The sequence below is a fragment of the Sebastes fasciatus genome, chromosome 7 (assembly GCF_043250625.1).
Source record: "Sebastes fasciatus isolate fSebFas1 chromosome 7, fSebFas1.pri, whole genome shotgun sequence".
Lineage (NCBI taxonomy): Eukaryota > Metazoa > Chordata > Actinopteri > Perciformes > Sebastidae > Sebastes > Sebastes fasciatus.
In genome coordinates, this window is record NC_133801.1 from 6,622,655 (window position 1) to 6,644,386 (window position 21,732).

A 21,732-nucleotide genomic window follows, 5' to 3' on the forward strand; every position below is an offset into this window, starting at 1 on the left:
CGTATTAAAATGTAAAACAGGCTGCAGTATCTATTTATATGGGCTAAAGCAGCTGTAACTGCTAGCTAAGTGATTCATTAATACCTCCATAGGAACGGCACTTTCTTAGCCCAGGGGAGTGCAGTAAATGTAACATAAGCAAGTGTGTGTGTACGCATGCCCGCAGCAGCACGAACACACACACACATCCTCATTCCACAGGAGACGCATTTGGAGGTGTACAAATTAACCTCAAACTATCATTAGTCACAAACAGCACGTTTGCACTGTGCTACAGAGAGCACTTGCTGATTAATTTGTTCCTTCCGTCAGAGTAAAATATATAGGTAAACACTAAAGAGCGAGGTTCTGGGCGGCAGGGCTGCTAGAACAAGAAGAATCGTCCTCCATGCTGTGTACTCCCTGAGGAATCTGGTCCAGGCTAATGCTAATGGGCCAAGTTATCAGTGTCTACTCAAGGATTACACTGCTGCTACTGCTGAGGATGTTAAGAGGCATGCAATAATTTTCTTTGTAGTGAGTACACACACACACACTGAATATTAGCAACATACCAGTGACAGTCTTCTGGAGCAGCGAGATTCTTTTGACAGGTGGCTGGGACATAGTGCAGGGCTGGACTGGTTTGTGGACGACTGCTTTGAAGCCTCAAGTTTGGCGTTTTGGCCGTCGGCATCTTGGTTTTATGGAACCAGAAGTGACACGAGGGGGTAGAACTAAGTACAACCGAACGCTGAATAAGACATTTTTAGGCCACCAAAATGTTACAGTTAACTTTCATGAACTGAAAACACACTGTGAAAGGGTTAAAGCTCTAAGACGAAAACACAGACAACTCCCTGACCGGACAATGCCGTGCTAGCAATCTGTCAATATAGAGGTGAAGTCCCGCCCCTTCCGGTGGACCACCATGGGACCTTATTTTGGAAAAAAATATGAATGGTAGTCAATGGCATAGACAAATATTTTTTTGATCCCGTTTGAGTTGCGCCATGAATCACATAATGTTTGTCAATTTAAAACATAATTTTTACTCTAATTGGGACCATAATTTACAAAATGAACATCATGCTGTATTGAGTCAGGTCACACTAAATGGTGTATGTATGACACGATAATTGCAAGTTATTTTGCATGTAATAAGAATGCCATTTTTGCTTTTGCCGTGTCATTTAGTACACCATGTAGTCTGACTGCAATGTAAATGCATCCATGTAAATATGCTACTGTATGCTCAGAGTGAGTGACGTAGAATAAAAAAGGAGAAAGACTGCTATTATGGTGGGTGGGTCCAACAAACACAGGAATTTCAACCAGGAGACCAGTGTTTGTGTCTGAAAGTGTTGTTTAGTTATTTTGAGTTCCTTGGTGATGTGCTTTTTAGTGATATTTGTGAAGTGTTTTTCATATTCTGTTACGTTGTTTCTGTACGTATTTTACTTAGTTTACGTTCTTATTTTATGCCTAACCATGATGTTTTTCCTAAACCTAACTAAGTGGTTTTGTTGCCTCAACCTAACTCCAACTGGTACCGTAGCTTTGTTGCGTGGCGTACAAATGCCAATCAAGTGAGAAGTAGGCTCATTTTCTCATAGACTTCTTTTTGCAACCAGAGGAGTCGCCCCCTGTTGGATATTAGAAAGAATGCAAGTTTAAGGCACTCCAGCATTGGCTTCACTTGTCAGACCCGGAGTTTGCCCCTTGAATGAGAACTGATCACAGTCCCTTGCGTTTACACCTGTTATAAATAAGCAATGATTTGATATCGGTATGCAAATTTGGTGGGCAAAACTGACAGACTTACAACAAACAGTGTGTCTCAGGTCAAGGGAAGCAATGCTGCAGTATGGGTTCGACTTAATTTTCTTTTCAAGAATTTGTAGACTATGTTTTTTTTCTGGGCAGCAGGAAGATGAGGAGCTAAGTGACCTTTCAATTTAGGGCAGATTTTTTTCATTAGGGAGATTTTCAATTTTTTTTCAAGTATACAGTCCTCGTTCTGAATAAAAATTAATTCTAAAGTTCAGCTGAAGCTAATATGAGGCTTCAGCTGTCTGAGACAAATCAAGTGGATATCTTCCAAAGTTACCTCTTTGGTTAAATTAAATTCCTGCTTTGTGTTCCCTCGGCAAGGAAACACTGTCTGTGGAAAAACAAAGTTCGATCTGTTTTGGTTATTTCACGAGATCTTTTTGTACATTTTTGTTTTGTCTGAGCTCTTCTCACTAGTTTGAAGTGGGTAAGGCTGACTTGGACAAAGGTGATGTCTACGTTCATGCTATAATCACAATTTGGCAACATTTGAATTAAACAACCCAGACAGTTGTTGGGTGATTGCTTATGATGCCAGGCTGTCAATCAAATCAAACCACACATATTTAATAATATAGAGACATGTTTACATTTAGAAACCAAGGTTTCAGGGGCTTTTACAGGGTCAGTTGCATGGTTTTCTTTGTTGGTATTTCAGCCCTGCAGGTGGAGAACAAACACATATATGAAATGCACACCGTCTCTCACACACACAGCTGGATCAACCAGATTCCTACAAAGTTTTGGTTTAGGCCAAATGTGCCTGTTTTATAAGGAAGAAGATCTTGAAGGAGAAAACTCTTTTATTCACTCCCCTCTCTTGCTTTTCCCTTTCCTGTCTTATTTTCTTCTTCAGGGCTTTTTTCCCCCCTCAACATCAGGCCCAACATCTCTATTCCACACTGGCTTTAACAGGAGAAATGGAGAGGAAAAACTTCAGCCTTAATTTGCCACTTAGGTTTTGTCTCATATCCTCCGCCAAATCCTCGAGTCTCAACTTTTTCTTCCCCTTGCTCTTGCTCTAGCGCCTGCTCTGCAGCTCCCTCCCCACATGGCTCAGTATCATTCTGTAAACCCATATTAGAGCTAGAATTAGTCTGTCTCCGTTTCGAGCAGCAACATGACAATTTGAATTAAATCATCGACAAACCTCCCATTCTCACTCCCTTTCCTCAAATGTCTTTGTTGAGGTTTTTTTCTCTGTTTTTTATTAGTTTCCGCACAACCTCCCGCCCCTACCGGCTTCGCTGCGGGTTCGATAATCTTCTTAAAAACCTCTGGGCTGTGCTGTCTTTGCAGTGCGACCAGCCATGGCCAAACGCACCGAGACAAGGGAGAGGGGGGGCGAGGAGAGACCTACGAGGGTGTCTGAAATGAATCTGGATTTGTGCAGGGGGTGGGGGGTTTGCATATAGATTTCCATTTAAATACGTCTCACTCACAGGATTTGGCAGGTTGTTCCCATGGCAACAGTGGCTCATCTTCGGATTGTGTGTGAGTGTGTGTGCTTGTGTATGTCTCATTGTATGAGTGTGAGAGTCGTGACCTCTTAGCTTGACACCTTTAGCCGGTTAGTTTCGCTGCAGAGGCTGGGGCCGACCAGTCGCTCTCTTTTCAGAGGAGATTTTCAGTTGCTCCCTTCCAAGACATTAAACATTACTTCTACTCTGCTGAGCTCTGAGGTCTCCTCACAAATACTTACTACACTGCAGTCAGAGCAAGTTCTTACTGCTCTCAAGTTTGACTATACCTGACAAATACAGAGGCTTTAAAGGTGTCATCTGGTATCAGACCATGGATTAGAACTGGCAAGCGTGAATACTGCTGCATAGAACAAAGACACTGTATATACTGAATACAGAGTATACTGTATGTCTAAAACTAAACATATAGATATTTCAAAACAGAGACATCAAGAGTAGAAAGCAAATACAAATTCTGTACTGTGATCAACAACCCTTAATTTGAATATCATATTTAGAGCATATTTTATACACATTCCAAAAATATATCTAATCCAGCAGATGTCAGAGCATGTAACAGAAATCGACCTGGCTTATTCACAAGCCCGCCTGAAAAGGCTAAACCAGCCGTGCGCTGATCAGTTCAGCCCTGACGCCTCTTAAACCCACGGCTGCAAAATCATGAGACACTGCAACGGGAAGGGGGAGAGTATGTGTGTGTGTGTGTGTGATAAAAGCAACTAAAATGACGGCCGCGTGCACAAGCTAAATGGATTACTTCCCCTCAAATTGAGAGATCATTCTGTGTCAGGAAACTGGGACCCCATGCTGGGTGTCGGGCCGGGGGGTGCATTGAGGAGCCGGGGTGCGGGTGAGTGGTTGGGTTCGCCGATTTGCAGACGGGGCAGGGAGACAGAAGGAGCAGGATCTGACTGATCTGCTGGGAGGCAGCAACCTGACAGAATATCTCAAACAGAGGAGAAGCTCATAGAGGCGCCTGGCGCTGATTGAAAAATCCACAGACACCCCCCCCTGCTGAGCGGGTGCAGCTGTGGTGGCGCATGTTAAAAGACTGGCGACGAATTGGGGTGGGATGGGGTGAGTTTAGGTGTCAAAGGGAATGTGAGATGAATGTGTGTGTACCAGTAAAAAGAAGTAGTGCAGCAGACAATTACTGAAGATGCCAAACAAGCTACAAAAATGTTGGTTGTGTAAAAGCTGGCCCACACTAACAGATTTTTGAAATCTTAACAGATTTTGAAAATGTGAGAGAGCCCACACATAACGACATGTTATGTTAAATTTAACAGTTTTGTTCCTATAGTGTGTGGAGAGCAACGATTTGGTCAAAACAGCCACCACACACTAACAGATTCCATTCATGAACAACAAGAGTCCCGACTCTAAAAACTGGAAATCTCACAAAATCCCTCGCGATCAAACGTGACTTTAGTGTAAACAAACATGAATTAACAACTGAATTTTGAATTATAACCACTTACACTACTCATTACTGAGAAATATAATCACATTATTGTAGCAGGCTACTAAGTAATAAATTACCGCCCAACACTGAATACGTAGATGTCTCTCTTTACTTATAATTCTATGTTTGTACACAGTGTACAATGTGACACAAGGTCGTTGTTTGTCTTTCAACCAGTTCCTTCCTCCCAAGTATTACATCATCATCTGCCTGACAGCCGGCTTCTGTTACTCAACCGACCTCCACCCCACCTCCTCCAGGTGATTGACAGCTGTGAGCATCGAGGAAACAACAGGGCTCCAGATAAACTGCGTGCGTCCTCAGGGGTCACGGGGGTCAGATGGAGGGGCCACCTGTGCAGCGGGGCTGGGGAGTGCCATTTTAGGGCTTCGCCCCGTCACACACGTGTACACGCAGCGGCGCAGAATGACATGGTTCTCTTCCTCCCTGGAATGGCAGCAGACAGCGGTAAATTAAAAAGCTCTTTTCCTAATAATTAGCCCCTCGGCGGGGGCGACCTTTGTGCCTCCCTCGGCAGGAGAAGCACACAGGTAATTAATGCCCCCCCTCCCCTCAACCCTACCCTCTTTTCCTCATCATGACACACACACACACACACCCTGCCCTGTGGGGCGAGGGCTACACGGGCCAGCGGGTCCCCTCTGAAAATGATACCCTGTCCTCCGTGCCCCCTTCAGGGCATCGCGCCTGAGCATCCATGGGCAATGGCGAGGAAACAGTGTGTGAGTGTGTACTTAGAGTTGTGTTTGTGTGAGGAAAACGCAAAGATTACTTGCATGAGGGGGTTATTGTAGAAATGACTGTGGTTTGGAAAGAGAACAGGGTGGCTATGAGTGTGTGTGTGTGTGTGTGTGTGTGTGTGTGTGTGAGGTATTTGTGTCTGTTCATGCATGCATCCATATGGGTTGTGTATGCGTATAGAATTTGTCTTTGTATGCTCAAGCAAATCATTTCAAGCATGCATCCATATGGGCTCTGTGTGTGTGTGTGTGTGTAATGGTGGGTTTTAGGCTGTCAGAATAGCTGTGTAATGGTGCGTGGTCCCTTTTGATAAGTCTTACAGTTGTGAGCGCGGCCCCGTCCTCTTATCTCCAGAGGACAATGTTGCACTCAGAGCAGCTGCCACCACAACACACACCACCTCACACACTCCTGCCGCTTCACAGGCTCCCATTCATCTCCACATGCTCAACTTCACACACACACACACACAGACAGATTTTTACAGACACAGAAAAATGCACACACGCTCACATGAAGCGATACGAGCACACACAGCCCAATGTAACAGAGAACACACACATCTTCACAGTCTAAACAACTTAGTTCTTATCTCTCCAACTCTTTCTGACTTCAAATTACGGCGTCATTATCCAGCACTCACCTCCTTAAACGGTAATAATTGATGAAATGAGATTGATTAAGCATGCTATTAGTGCAGGATAATTGGCTTGATAATGAGCAGATTGCCTGCTAATTGCTGAACAGATAATACGCCTCAAATTTGCCTCAGGCAAAAACAGTGAAACAGCAGATATGCATTCTGTGAAAACTATCAAACTACAGGACAGAACGTGGCCAGATATTTGCTGTAGATTACCCCTCAGCCTTCCAACCACCCAGCTCAGAATGGACATTTACTGATGTTGGCACTTGTCACAGTTTAACTAGAGTGAGTCATAGTCAGAGAAATGTAGAGGGCCAAACATTTCCATGCACCATTCACATCAGGAAGTATTCATCATTAGCTCACAATTTCCACTTTACTGATTGTGCCTCAGAATGCATTTGCTTTGGGCAGGTGATGTTTAATTAAAGTTTGTTATATATGGAAGATAACTATATGGAAGTTAACTGGAGTCAATATGAGCCTCTCCTACAGTACACCTGACTGGATGAACATGGAAATTACTGTGTTGTCACTGGTCTTTGCTTCTGATGTTCAAAGTAGAAAAACGAGCAGCATCTCTGGGTAGTTCATCAAAGTTCTTAACTATCCTCCAACATAAATGTCTGAGCCTAAGAAACACGGGGGTTTCATCCAGGAAACTGCTGTTCGTATCCCCGTGTGAAAGCTACAATGTGTTTTTTTGTCTTTGTGTTCACAACGTTAAGTTTTACTTTCACAAACTAAGTGGTTCTGTTGGAGGAAGGAAGTGGTAACGTACTAAAGCCCGCCTCTTGCTTGATTTGATTGGCTGCCTGGCCCAAGTGTGACATTGACGAGCCTGGAGCTGAAAAGATGAAAATATTTTAACTTTTATGCACGTCAAAAAACGATAGAAAAACTCAACATACTGCATAAGAAAAGAGCGCATGGCAGGCGCACCATACCATAGAAAACAATGGTTTTGCATGTGATGTGTTTCTAGTGATGCTTCTCCGTGTAATCGGGGCCTTATGGTATCTTATAAGCCTTTATGACTCCCTGGTTTGTAGCCTACTGTATTATAGCAACAACTCTACATCAACGTGGCCTAAACCTAACCTCAGAATAAATCTGATGAGAGAAGTGTCGTGCTTTATTCTCCACATAACACTTCATTTAAATAGTTGTTCACATGAATTGAGAGTTTACATCATGGAACCATCTAAACTACTTACAATACCTTACATTTTCCCAGACTAATATCTTGTAGAAGAAACTGAGCTTTGGAGATTTAGATTGGCTCTGTGAGTTCCCCCTAAACTGATGAACACTTTGTTCCCAGAAACTGAAGTCTGGATGTAAATGTGTTCAGAAGTTTTTGGTGGCGTCAAATTAGTTACCGCAAGCAATTAGCTTTAGCTTAGTGTTTAGTGAATCGATGTCCATGCAGCATCCATTTCTTTTCTCTCCCTGTTTCTTTCTCTTCTCGTCCATCGGAGGTGTCTTTCAGGATCCCTGTCAATATGTCGACCATCAATGGCCCTCTGTCCTCCTGCCTGGGCCTCTGTTTGCCTTAGGGCTTCCCCCTCGCTCCGAGCAGCCTCCCTTTGTGTGGGGGAATCACAGGCAAAGAAAGCAAAGATGACGGAGGGGTTGGAGGGGGGGGGGGAGTTTTGGTAAACAGTAGCCTGTCACAGCTCAGCGGGAGATGCTATAGCCACTGCCTCCTCTGCTGCCACCGGGGAGAGTTTTAATCGCCGAGGCGTCTTAAAGAGCCAATTAGACAAAGGAGGGTTTTGTGTCGTCTCTGCAGAGCGAGCTGGACATTAAAAAACAACTGTGTGAGAACTGAGGGATGTTTGGGGTGGCTGAGAGGGGGTCTGTCATGGTCAAGAGCTGCCTGATTAATGCCTGCTTGTGTACTGTACTGACAGATGGGCCGAGCCTGCTGAGAGGGGTCTGGGTAGGAGGCACCTATAGAAAGGGTCTGAATATTTAAGGCTTGAGGCCGTGCTCTGTTTTGGTATCAGGTGAGCAGCAGGGAAAGGTATGTGAGGCTTCATGCAGCTTTATTACCCATGGCGTTTCCAAGTCGCTAAGAAAATAGGGCACTTAGGGGCACTTCTTTCCAGGTTTATCCAGCTTAAAAGAGGATAATATGAGGTTGAAGTTGCTCGGAGCTCATCAGTGCATACAGTAAGAGGAAGAGGATGTCAGATGTCCTAGTCTGGATTCCAGGCGTGTTCCCAGACACCAGGCCACTGTGGCCGACGCAAGTCTCCGCTGTCATTAACCTACATCGCTCTAAATTACCTCCTATTCCCAATGAGGGGAGAGAGAGAAGTGTGTGGGGGGGTGCAAGAGAAAGAAAGAAAGAAGAAAAACAGAGGACAAAGGAGGGAAAAGAGGTAATGTTGGCAGGAAAGTCAGGAGGTGGAGGCAGGAGAAAGGAGCCAAGGATAGATGAGGACGGTGATGGAAGCTGACAAGGAAGAAAAAAAAATGGAATGAATGAGAGAGGTAAGGCCTAAACCATTAGGAAATGAAAACCCAGCATAAAACTTTGTCATATTTTGTCACCGGATCCCACATTAAATGTGAAAAGTGTGATTTATTAGTGTTGTGTTTTCAGCATGAAAATGTAATTCATCGGATTGTAAATACTGAGGCTGTCCGTGTGTGTCATTTTCACGACATTTAGGAGTTCTGGCTTTTAATTAAAATGCTGCAGACGGAGACAATGTGTCCTTGTGTGTTTCCTGTCTTGTATGAGTGTGGGTTCTTCATCGCGTTTTTATCAAGTGTAATTAATGTGGGAGTTCCATTGCCGACCGCGCTCACGCTGTGCACAGTTTCGCCACTATGGTCACGCACATATACACACAATGCAAAGAGAGACAGACAGAGTTGACTAGACTGAGAAGAAAAACACACTCACACACTCCACTGCCTCAATTACCAAGCAGAAAAGAATGAAAATGATTATTGAATACCAAGACAATTGCAACTGAGGCAAACAGTAATAAGTAATGGGCATGTTGTGCAAATTGATTATGGGGAAGAAATGGCCATGAAATTGAAAAACAACAGCAATCAGAGAACATAAAAAGCTGAAACAAAAGGGGGCCTGTTAGAGGAGAAGAAAGGTGGAGATAGTCGAGGGGCAGAGTGATGTGATCGGCAGCTATTGACGAGGTGACTGACAAGTGATGAATGGCCTCATAAAGCTGAAGCCTCGGGGCGAGTGGGCGGGACAGAGAGCGTCTCAGGTGACTCTGTGAAGTGGGAGAGAAAGATCCCAACTGTGATAGAAGATAGTGGTCCAACAGATACCGACCACACATGAGGGGTCACGGATGCTCTCATGCTCCAGTCCGCTCATGCATGTAGACACATAAACATCTCCCCCACCACACACACATACACACACACACTCTCCATGTTGACGATGACGCTGTGTTCATGATAGCTCTGAAAAGATTAGTTGATTCATTGATTAGTCAATTGACAGGAATAAATCTGCAACCATTGTGATAGTTAATTAAATGTTTAACAATCCTAATATGTTGAGGGTTAATTTGACCCATTTCTTCTTTTGAGTCGTCTAAAATACCAGCCCGTTCTCATTCCCAAGGCGTCAAAAACCAGTTGCTTTGTCACGGTCATCAGCGTTCGGTATCGCCGCACAAGGCACCCCTTACCGCCAGTATGAAACATACCAACAAACACAAGGCTTTCATCCTGGAGACTGCTGTTCGTGTCCCGTGCGTCACGTTACAATCAGCTGTTTGTTCGTGTCCCGTGTTCACAACATTCAGTGTCATTTTCACTGTACAAACGTCGGAATTTTAAGCCCAACTATGTAGTTCCTTCCTAGACCTAACTATAGTGGTTTTGTTGTCTAAACCTAAAGTGACGCCAAAGGTAACTATTGTGGTTTTGATGCCGAAAATAAAGTGAAGCCAAAAAGCAGGCAGTATGTGATGAGTTGGGCTGAGAATGTGTTGCAAATGTGTTTCTTTTTCCCTGAAATCCTTTGACTTGACTTTGATTATTTTTGTATCATAGCAGAGGCATAATTCATGTTTGACAGTCTAGACGATCAGTGATATCCCAACAAGCTAGGATATCCAGTCCTGCAGTCAATCAACAAGCAATCAACCAAGTGGATTCAGGTGATGGCAACACGCGGAAAAGCTGCCAGTTCTGCTCTCCTCAACGAGACAGGAATTACATGTGCAGGAAGCAAACACTTACATTACTCATCATGTGGAGAGTAATGTAAAAGTGAAGAGATTAAACTGACCAAAATGATGTATGGATTTACCTTTACAAAATATATAAAAAATATATTTAGGACTACATAGAGAAAGTCCCTGCATTAGATTGATAGTGTAATTGTCATGGTTTGTGAGAAAGGACACATATATTAAATAGATGTTAAGCATATTCAGCTTATTTTTCTTCTTTCTGAATTCTCTGACAAGCCACAGTAAAGTTGTATTGACTTGAACTGATTCTTTGCTTTTTTGTTGAATAAATAGGAGAGTTAAGTATTTTTTCAAGCAACAATGGTTTTCTTAATTACATTTTATATCATTGTAAATTCAATATTGTTGGGTTTTAGACTGTTGGTCAGACAAAAGGAGCTTCTTCTGACATTTTATACAAAAAAAATGATTAATTGATTAAAAAATCATTAGTTGCAGCTCTGTGTCACAATGCATCTGCTTCTATCCCATTTCCCCTCCAAAGTGACACAGAGATGGTGTTTTCTAATCAGTGTGAACAGCAAACGTTGTTGGACTTTATTTTTTATCCAACAATGGAAGAACGCCAAGTAGATTAGCTCCATTTCAAAGACTCTTACCACGTTTGGATTGTGTTGGAAACAAGCAGCAGTGATAGTTTAAGAGCAGATGTGACGTGTTTTGTTACTGTTGCTCGAGCGTGTCAGTTTGCACTGAAACGGGATACGAGTTACAACCGAATGGATATAAACAGTTATCAGAATGTGATACGAGCTGCATGTGGAAATGAGCAGGAAGGCCTGCAGTGTGAACACGGCATCGGCACACATTTCAAAACACATGGGACGGATACGCCGACAGAATGCACCTAGACATAACAGACATTTGCACATCCAAATAGCAAATCAGACGCAGATTCAAAACCTTATACTTAAACAAATCTTATATGAGAAGTTCTCCTTCTCTCCCCACCTGTTTGGGAGTCTGTTGGACGTATATCAACACACTGCTGAATGAAGCGCTTCAAGAGCCAACGCCTCAAAGCTCTAGCAACCGCCCCTCTGGAGGATAACGCCATATCCTTACATCTCTCTCCCGCCAAACAACATCCTTCAAAACAACTTTTCATCCTTATCCTTCCCTTCCGTTTCCATCCTCTCTCGCTCTCGCTTCGTACTTTACTCAAGGATGCAAATGAAAAACAGTTCCAGCCCCGACACCGGTTCTAACGTTACACTGAAGTTCTTTAAACATTCCCTGCCGGTGTTTTGTTCCAGGCTAGCAGGAGAACTCAGCAGGACAACTTTTCTTACTAATGCTCTGTAGTTAGCTCATGCTGAGAATTTGGGGAATACTAATTTGTTGTTTTTTTTGCCAAGTGTAGTGGGCGGGATTTGTGTTTTTGCACCGTTCAAACTGAGGTAGAAGATAAACAAGAACATCCCGAGGAAGGCTGGTTACAAAATGGCATCTATTTGCACACACAAAAGTGAGAATTTATGTTTTTGTTTTTTTTAAACATATGTTTATTGAATTGATTTTATACATTTAACATATTGTACATACAACACAGAACCTTCCCCCAAATTGAACATATGGCAGTGTCTAAAATAATAATAATATCAAAATCATTTTAAAAATTATTAATTGAAAGCAAATAGCTCAACATGAAGTTAAAAGGATATATATTTACAATGAAAATATAATGAAGAAAATAAAATAAATAAAAAAATAAAATAAATACAATTAATAAAATTAATAAAATAAATAAATAATAAAATTAAGAATATGGTCACAAACATAAAAGAAAGTACAGTACACATTCCTCACAATAGATTAGTCATTTTACTCTAATTTCACACCTCTAGTACCTCTTCAATGTCACCATTTTTAACAAACTCCAAAAACATTTCCCAGATGACATAAAACTCCGAAGCTTTCATCATAACTACTGTATATATGTGAGTTTCTCCAAAGCCAAACTAAGAGATGGACAACCAACATTTTTCCAACACAGAGCAATCGAACGCCTGGCTTGTAGTAGACATATGTCAACCATTTTTCTTTCTTCATGAGTTAGAGAGCAATCGTCTGGATAAATGCTTAATATACATAGCTTAGGACTTAAAGGTACTGGAGAAGAGGTAATTTAAGAGATATAAAGTATCACAGAAGACCAAAATCGTGGAACCTCCTCACATTCCGACAAGCAATGATATGATAATAAAGTACAAGAATTTATGTTTGATTTCCCCCCTGTATCAGCTTCACGGAGCAATAACAAAGAACATCCTCTCAGCTGTATATAAGAAAACAGGTGCCTGTGTGGAGCTATTACTCATATATCACAAAGCATATGTGCATAGGAGGGCAATAGCAGCACCCTGGTGAACAAAAATAACAACTTTACAACAAGGTTGACAGGAATTTTTCAAACACGCTGAAGAAAAAACCCCAAGCGTCCTGAATCAGTCACATAAATGAATCTGTGAGATCTTTGGCACACAGGTGGAGGTGTACTGTATGAGTGCGGAGGGGTGTTCAAGCTGTTATTTGGACTGTTCTTTAAAAAGGGGGTCATTGGAGTTGACAGTCGGGGTCTGTAAAAAAGTCCGTAAGGAAATGAAGATCTGGGAGGAGGGGTTTCTCCTTGATAGGTGACTGTTAGGCAAACATACCTCCTGTAAAAGCGCTCATAAATCATGACTACCGGGGGAGGTCTTGGCAGATCACCGTACACACTACACAGCCACAATGGGACTCACCTGGAGCTAAAGTAGAAGGTGATGAGGACAAGTGTGATGGGAGAGACAGGGAGGGAAAGATAAAGAGAGAAGGGGAAGAAATAAATGGGCGAAGATAAAAGCAAGAAGAGGACAGTCAGGAACATGACAAAGTGTGTAAGGGTATGGATGTTAGAGGGCATAGAGGGAGGACTACAAAAAAACACCGGACAGCGAGTTTGATTGAGGAATGTGGCAGAAGCAGGGTGAGAGAGAATTAAAGGAGTGAGAGGACAGCAGAGGGAAGAAGGGGAGCGAGTGATTGATGAAAACCCTGAGTTACAGGCCCTTGGAGGAGGACAGGACGCCTCACTTCATCACAATCGCACATGCACACACACGTCTTTGTCGGTGCCGAACTCCCGAGGACACCCGTGACACTCTTTGATCCAAAACACACCTCAAAAATCACTCATCGGTCAGACATGCATGCCCATACATCTGTATTCACTGAGTGACCCCAGGTTAACCCCTGTCCATTTTTACATAGCCTCCAGATAACAGACACTATGATAGCATCATGCCCGGTTAAAATTGCTCCATCAACTCCGACTTTGTTGTCCTGATTAAGTCGTTTCAATGTCAATCAGGAAGATTCCACCATAAAGAAAATGTCTCTTCTCAATTGATCATGATTTAAACAAACAAAGAAAAGAAAGGAATCTAAAAAATAATGTTTTGCCTGTGAGCTTTTTCAGTGGAGAGTGTCCAAATTGAACTTTCTAGTTGTTAAAAGAGTCGTCTTTTGTCATTGTCACAATAACAGTCAAAACTTTGTAGCCAACAAAGCCAGAAACTAACTGTGCTGCTTTGGGGCCGATTATTATTGTGTAGCATTATTTATTAATTTAACGATTCTTAACAACATTGCATATTAATTGTTCAAATTAAGGGATGGGAAAGTATCATATATTGACACTGATTATTTATTGGCAGGCAACATGTGCAACATGTTCCACTCTCTCTTTCTCTTAGTGACACAACTCACAACTCCAGTGAAGCCATTTTGGCACGTACAGAGAAATTGTCTCACGTGTTTTGCGACATCTGATTGGCTCTTCTGATCAGCCTTTAGAGACCATGTCAAACTATTCAGAATGAATACTGGCAGATAACGATTGGTGGCCGATCGTTATCACCAACGATTTGTATATAACTAACTAACCAGCGACAGTTAAGAAGTAGGAAATCCAAATTGTTTGTTCTGAACGGCCAAACTCAATAGGTTCTTTTCACAGCAGCTATTTTGACATGTCATAGCCGGGTAAACACAGGTGTTATTGATCAAACTAATTGTGGTCCCATTCTATTTAATGTCACAGACATTCCAGACAACAGAGCCATAATTAATGGTATTAATTACAACTGTGTTTACCCGGCAATGACATGTCAAAATTGCTGCTTTGATATAGAGAGGGGCAAGATGCGATATTTGAATGTTTGAATATTTGAATACCATGGTGAACATGGTAAACATTATGCCGGCTTAATGTCAGCATGTTAACTCTGTTATTGTGAGCATGTTGACGTTAGCATTTGGGACAGCCTCATGGTGCTTTTATGAGGTGACTGTAGACTCTCTTGTTTACGGGTCTTCCCTGGGCAGAGTTGGGATAATGCTTGGTATCAGTGAACTAAGATTTAAAAAATTACCCATTATGGGCAGTTTTCCCAGAGATTTTTTTTTAATATTCAAAATGAACTTTGAATTTAGATATTAAACCAATACACCTAGAGGACTACAAAGCCCTGGCTCTTGCCATGTTAGTATTGTTTATGTGTGTTCACCCTCTAATTCAAGTATCTCCAAAGGGCACCTGAAGGGAATATTAAAGTGTTTAGTTGACAGTTTAAGTTCAATACACTAAGTCCATCACTATGTTCTATGTTATAACTTCAGGAAGTCCCAAAGAAAAACTGTCTTTGGAGGGTAGAAGGTAGAAAGATGGATTCATCACAGGTGATACATTTATAACCTTGCCTGCCACACACACACACAAACACACACACATGTTCAGAGCCGGCTGACCAGGCTAATGCAAGATCAAACAGCATTAGACATCTTCATAAATTTGGTGTAGCTTGCCAACAGGTTGACTGGTCCACAGGGAAACCCCTCTGCCCCTGTTTGGTGGTAACGCGGATGCTGGCAGACAGCAAACATATATCATAAAATCCCCTAAAACCGAGCTGAGCATGTAAAGCATGTTGCCATATGCTTTGCATTCCTATGACAACCCTCGACTGGGATCCTCCTGATTGTACCATTACAAAGACACACTTACTGTATATAGGTGCAATGCAAGTGTGGAAAATCCACTTACATCGGTGACTTGTGGATTGATTTACCTATTAGACAAGGACAATGCCTTAGTGTATAGATGCAAACACACGCTGTGTGCTGATGTTCCACATCAAACGCTGTCTGCAGACAGGTAATGCGTGTGCAAAAGCACACTAAAAAGGAGAGCGAGAGCATGAAGGAGAGGAAGCATCGGAGGTAAACAGGATGTGGGCTTTGATGTCGTTTGATGTCTGATGCATATTGCCCCATTCTCTTTATTAGACGAGAGAGCGATGGAGGCAGAGACAGGGAGGGAGATGAAGAGACAAGCAACATGAAAGCGTCATTAGACGGCGGTGGATTTAACCTCTCACAAAAGGCATATCCACAAACACAAATCAATGCCAGCAGATGCGAATGCCACACACTGTTGTACCTGTGGTAATGAAAAGGATGCCTCTTCTATCCGCTCACATGGTGTCTCCTCTTGTCACCCTGAAATATCAACAATCCCCACTGGGGAATTGGGTAAACTCATATGTGCGGTGTTGAAACTGGGTTTAAAACATAATTCGCTGCTATGAAGCAACTCATATTTGTATGTGCAAAAAAAAGCTACTTGATTCTCAACGAAGACGCAGCACTACAGGAACAGATTCATTATTTGTATAACCTTCGCCCAGAAATCAGTCGCAAAACATTTGTTAAAAGCCACTGGACACCTTCCTCCTCACACTTCCCCTCCTCCATGCTCAGACACACACACACATCAACACATGTGCACACAGCGACCCTGTGATCCCTGCGTCAATCCATCTGTTAACAGACCCAGATGACCTCCACCTGACTGTTGATGCATACACAAGCCCAGAGATTCTCAAGCCACTGACTGTGCCCTCTTCCTCTCTCTCAGACACATACACACACACACACACACACACACACTAACACACATCTACATAGAGTATAGTGGTACAGTGTAGGATTAGAGGGGCGTTAGTGATGTAGAACATTCCTGGCCTGTATTCTAAAATAAGGGACCTCGGGGCTGCACCATAATCCTCTATAGGGTTTCTACTCAGGCCCTCTAAGCTTTAAGCTCACTGAGGTTTTGGCTAAACGGACTGTATTGTACTGTATGAGAATCTGGTGGTGGGAAGTGTATTATGGTAATCCATCAGTGCCATACTGATTATGAAACAAGGGCCAAGACCACAATTAGAGTAGAGGGGAGAGCGTGGGCACACAATCTGTGTACACACACACAACCTTGTACTTGTACTATCTTTGACTATCTTGACACTCATTGACATAATGCATCCCCTAACCCCCGTACCCTACCCTTAACCATCATCATTACCAAAAATAAGTTTATTCAAGTGTGCAATTAGTATACTTCTTTTAAACTTAAAATAAGAGAGTATACTTTCAGTTTACTTTTTATGCACTTATCAGAGATATACTTAAAAGTATACTTAAGTATACTTGGCTCATACTGACAACTATACAGAAAAGTCTAAGTATATTTGGCTTATAGGCCTACTTGTACTTAAACTTTTCATCGAGATATAATTAAAGAAAAGTATAATTAAGTATTCTTGAGTAGCAGACTTGAATCTCTGCTAAAAAAGTGGGCTACAAGTGTACTTGCAATATAAAACCTATTAAACTTGTAGATAGCTGAGAGTATACTTTACTTTCATAAACTAAAAAGTGGGCTACAAGTATAAACTATCAGTATACTTATAGTATAGTTGTAGTACAAAATAAAACGTAAGTGTAAACTAGTTGTGTACTAAATGTTTATTATTCTTATACTTAAAGTATGCTTAAAAGTTAAACTTATACTTTTATAAACTAAAAAGTGTTTTAGTTCCAAGAAGTATTAAAGTATACTACTAGTACATTAATATTACTTACTACATAAAGTATACTTGGGAAATATATACTTGAACTTTACTTATGTATACTTCATAAGATAAACTTGAAGTATACTGCTTTTTCGTAATGGCACAACTAACCCGTACCCTAAACTATTAATTTCTTCTAACCTTAACCTTAAAACCAAGTCTGACCCTCCAAACTGTCTCTGAAGTTCTGTCCCGAAGTGAGGACCGGCCAAAATGTCCTCACTTTCCAAACATGTCCTCACTCTGAAGTTCAAATTGGACTTCACAAAGATAGTACAAGTACATTTTTTGTACAAATTCTAGCAGCATATAATAGTAATTAATGATGTGCACTACTAACGTACATATACTGCACATGTACTGGGTACTATCACTCTATAGTGCACATTCAATGCAATCTAATAGATTATTAGTATACTATAATGTATAATAGTGAACGTCAGTACGTCATGGCTCTGTGTCCAGATGCTCTCAGACTTTTTATTGACTGGACTGAGTTGTTTTCTGGGTTTTCTGTTTACTGTGTTTTTCCTGCCGTGTTCCTGTAGCTGTTGTTCCCTCCTTTGTCCATCTACACACCTGCTCTGAATGAGCCTCGTTAGTTCCTCCCTGCTGCCTAATCAGCTCATTCTCCTCACCTGAGCTTCTCCTCTCAGCTCTCCACATGCACTTCATCCCCTCACATTAGTTTGGATTTAAGTCCTGGTTTTCAGTTCATTATTTGGCCTTGTCCACACCAACACAGGCAGCATTTTTAGGCATTTGTTCTCAAAAAAAAAAATCCAACCACACGAGCATGTCTGAAAAAACGTGCCTGAACCTTAGAAAAATATGTATACTTACTGAAAACAAAGTTTTTGAAATTGCACACCTTGAAAGGGAATTCTTAACATTAAGAATTCACCACTGATTTAATTTCACAATTAGGTGTGGTTGTAAAGATTAAAATCTTTATGGTCATTATTTGCTTCCATACATATGCATATCATCCACAGCCCAGCAACACACTTCTACACACACACCCACACACACACACCTCTTGACAGCCCCCCTGAGGTCTGCAGACTCTCCTCCTTATCAGCAGCAGATTATCTGAGCCTACTGTATTGTTGCGAATGGGCGCACCATTCCAGGCCTAATAGGCTGCCTAAGTGATTTTGTCTTTGTCCTTTTGTGTCCTTGCCTTTCAATCAAGCCCCGCTGATTGCAATCTAGCCAACCAGGTGAGTGGATTCGTCAGGAGAGTGACAATTGGCTGCCGAGATCTTTTTATCTCTGTGGGACTTCCTGGATTAATTGGGACCGGTTGAGTGGAACAGGTGAGCGTGGAGTTGAAGATTGCAGAGTTAGAGGATGGTGCTGATAGAAGAGCGCGTGGTTTATGTAGAGATGTTTCAGCAGTTTTCAAAGAAGAGTCCTTGAAGGGGTATAGGAATACTTTACTTTTGTTAGAATTTTTTGATTTAATTTAAATGTATTATATTTCTGTTTGGTTAAGAAAATAACTGTTGTAATCACAGGTTTCTCCATTTTCCCCGCCTGTTGGTGGCTGTCAGCACCAATTGTATTCATTCCCTCTGAAAACGTACATCTTTAAAAATGGGTCACACATTTTTAAGAGGCTTTATTATAAAAATCAGTTGTTAATATGTAACTGGATTTTTCCTTTTCTAAAAAGTGTAAGAAGGGTTCTCACACCCAGATCTATCTGACTGCTCCTTTAAGTCAAGTTTTTAGCACAGAGGAATAAAATGCAGACATTTCAGCTCTGCCTTCTTCAGGGTGCAAAAGTCACACAGCTTCAAGACTGTGTCTTTTTAAACTCGTCACCAACAGTTGCACCAAGTGACTACCTCTGGTAAGATAGGTGTGTTCAGAGGTGTGTTACTGAAAATTTCACAAGGCCACTTCCCAACATTAAAGGATAAGTTCACAGTCTATATAAACACAATACTTGCATTCCTCTATGTACATTTAAAGTGTCACTGGTGGTCGTTGTAATTGTCCCTCACCTCCATACTGCCTGCCAAAATAGCCCCTCTTAAAGTAATTTCAATGAAAGTGATGGGGGACTCAATGCATCGACCTTGTTTCATGCAAAAATGAACTCTGAAGTTAATCTGAAGCTAAAATGAGGCTTTAGCAGTTTGAGTTAGACAGACCAAGTGGAGACATGGCATTTAATGTGAAAATCCAGTAAACTTCACTCTAAAGTCGTAGTCTTTACTACCCCACTTTTCGATTTTTTAAAATATTTATTAAATGTATTTATGCTCTTCTCTCTCCCATCACACTCACACCTCTTGCTGGTGGTTTCCCCATATCTCTCAATAATCAGTATTTGAAGACACGACAGCCTCAGTGGCTTTAGTTCCGTCCAAAGGACATAGATTAGTTGATAGAGAGCCTGTTGCTTCAGAGTTTCCAATGATGATGAGATAAAGTGATAAAGAAGTCATGTTCATCCAATCACAAATGAGATGCTGCTGATGAGGGTTGATACGGAGCTTATGAGGTGAGTTGTGTCGGTGTTTGCGCAACACTCACAAGCAGACGTCTGAGCAGAATGGCTGCAGTCACAGAGCTCTCCTTCCTGCTGTTTGCGCTCATCAACAACATTCATGCAGAGGAACTCATCATCATCCAAAAGGAAAGGGCCTCTTACACCTTCAAGCTCCCCAAGGAGGCCAACTCCTCCTGCCTGATCTCCAGATTTGTTGGTGAGGAGAAGATTGTCCTGTGGAACACCTCTGACCTCTGGTCCCAGAACTCCACAGTACCTAAAGACTTGAAAGGACGACTTTCAGTTGGCAGCATTTCTAATTACACGATCCACAACCTGACCCACTCAGACTCTGGCACGTACCAAGAGGAGTGTTGGACTGAGGGCAAAATGACATCTGAGAAAAACATCAGTATTATTATTTGTAGTTCAATAGATGAGGAAAGATCTGCTATAGTGCGTCCTGAAGGAACAGTGTACCTGCAATGTAAGAGAGCGGCTGACAATCTGGATATCCAGTGGCTCAAGCGTGAGATTAGATCTGAGCAAGAAATATGGACAAGAGTTTTTGGGGACAATACGACATCAGTGATGGACAATGTTAAAGGAAGATACCAAGTGGTGAAAAACACATCAGATCTTCGTGTATCTGACTTCAGAACAGCAATCTACACAACGTACACCTGTCTGGTGATGAACCAACAGCAGTGTGTTAGCAGTCACCCTGTAGCGTGTGACTATGATCTACGGCTCAGTGGAGGAGACGGCTGTGTTGCCGTGTAAGGTCACTGATTTCATAGATGACCAGCCCCCACATTGGGAGAAGTCTAATTCTTTCTTCAACGCTGACGAAGGACGATTCAACTTCAATGTGTCTTTAGTGGAACAAGAGGTGGAACAAAACTACTCGCTGGTGTTTTCATCGTTGATGTTAAATCACTCAGGTTTGTACAGCTGTGAAACCTCTAAAAGAGAGCAAACGTATTTTCTGTTGGTGTGCCCAAAATTTGGCCCACCTGATGTAGAGCTCTTCTCAGAGGGAGAAGAAATCACTCTCAGATGCAGAGATTTGGGAGAGAGTGTGGAACACTTTTGGTTCATCAAGTCGAACCAACCAGACGGAAGAATCTTTAATACAGTAAATCATCTGAGAATGATGAGCAGAGTGAGCTGGAATCGTAATAAGCCATCTCTGGTTATCTCTAATGTCTCACTGGAAGACACAGGAGAGTATTGGTGTGCAGGTTTTGACCGAGATGTTCAGTGTGTGTCATCAACCAAAACTCTTCTAAAGTACAGAGAGCCCTCTGGGTTTCCCTCCACCTTCTACATAGTGAGATGCTCAGTGCTCAGTGTTCTGCTGGTGATGCTCTGTGTTGTTGTAGTCGCTGTGAACCAGAGGACCAGGAGAGGAGAGCAGCTTTCAGCTGAGACAGAGAGTTAATATGCAGATGTTCACTGGTCTGTTTTATGATATAATTTTTAACACTTTTTTTAACATGTCAGTAATTAATCTGTTGTCATTGCTTTCACCTGAGCTGTTTTTATTTCACTTATTTTGTATCTTGTTATTGTACTGCTGTTTTATTTAAAATCCAATGATTATGTGATTTGTTTTCAATCATATGTGAAGGAATTTGAGTTGCCTTTTATGCATTTATAATTGTTATATCTTGCAGTGTTGTCAGTGTTATATAATTGTTATTATACCTTGGTCTATATCAATCAATAATCAATTGTCTCTATAATAAACGTTTCAAATAAACGATAAAACTTGTTTCCCAGTTTTTACTGTTTTGATTGTGATTTCAGATTTTGTAGTTTTTAGCAAACACTACTCAAACAGTATGT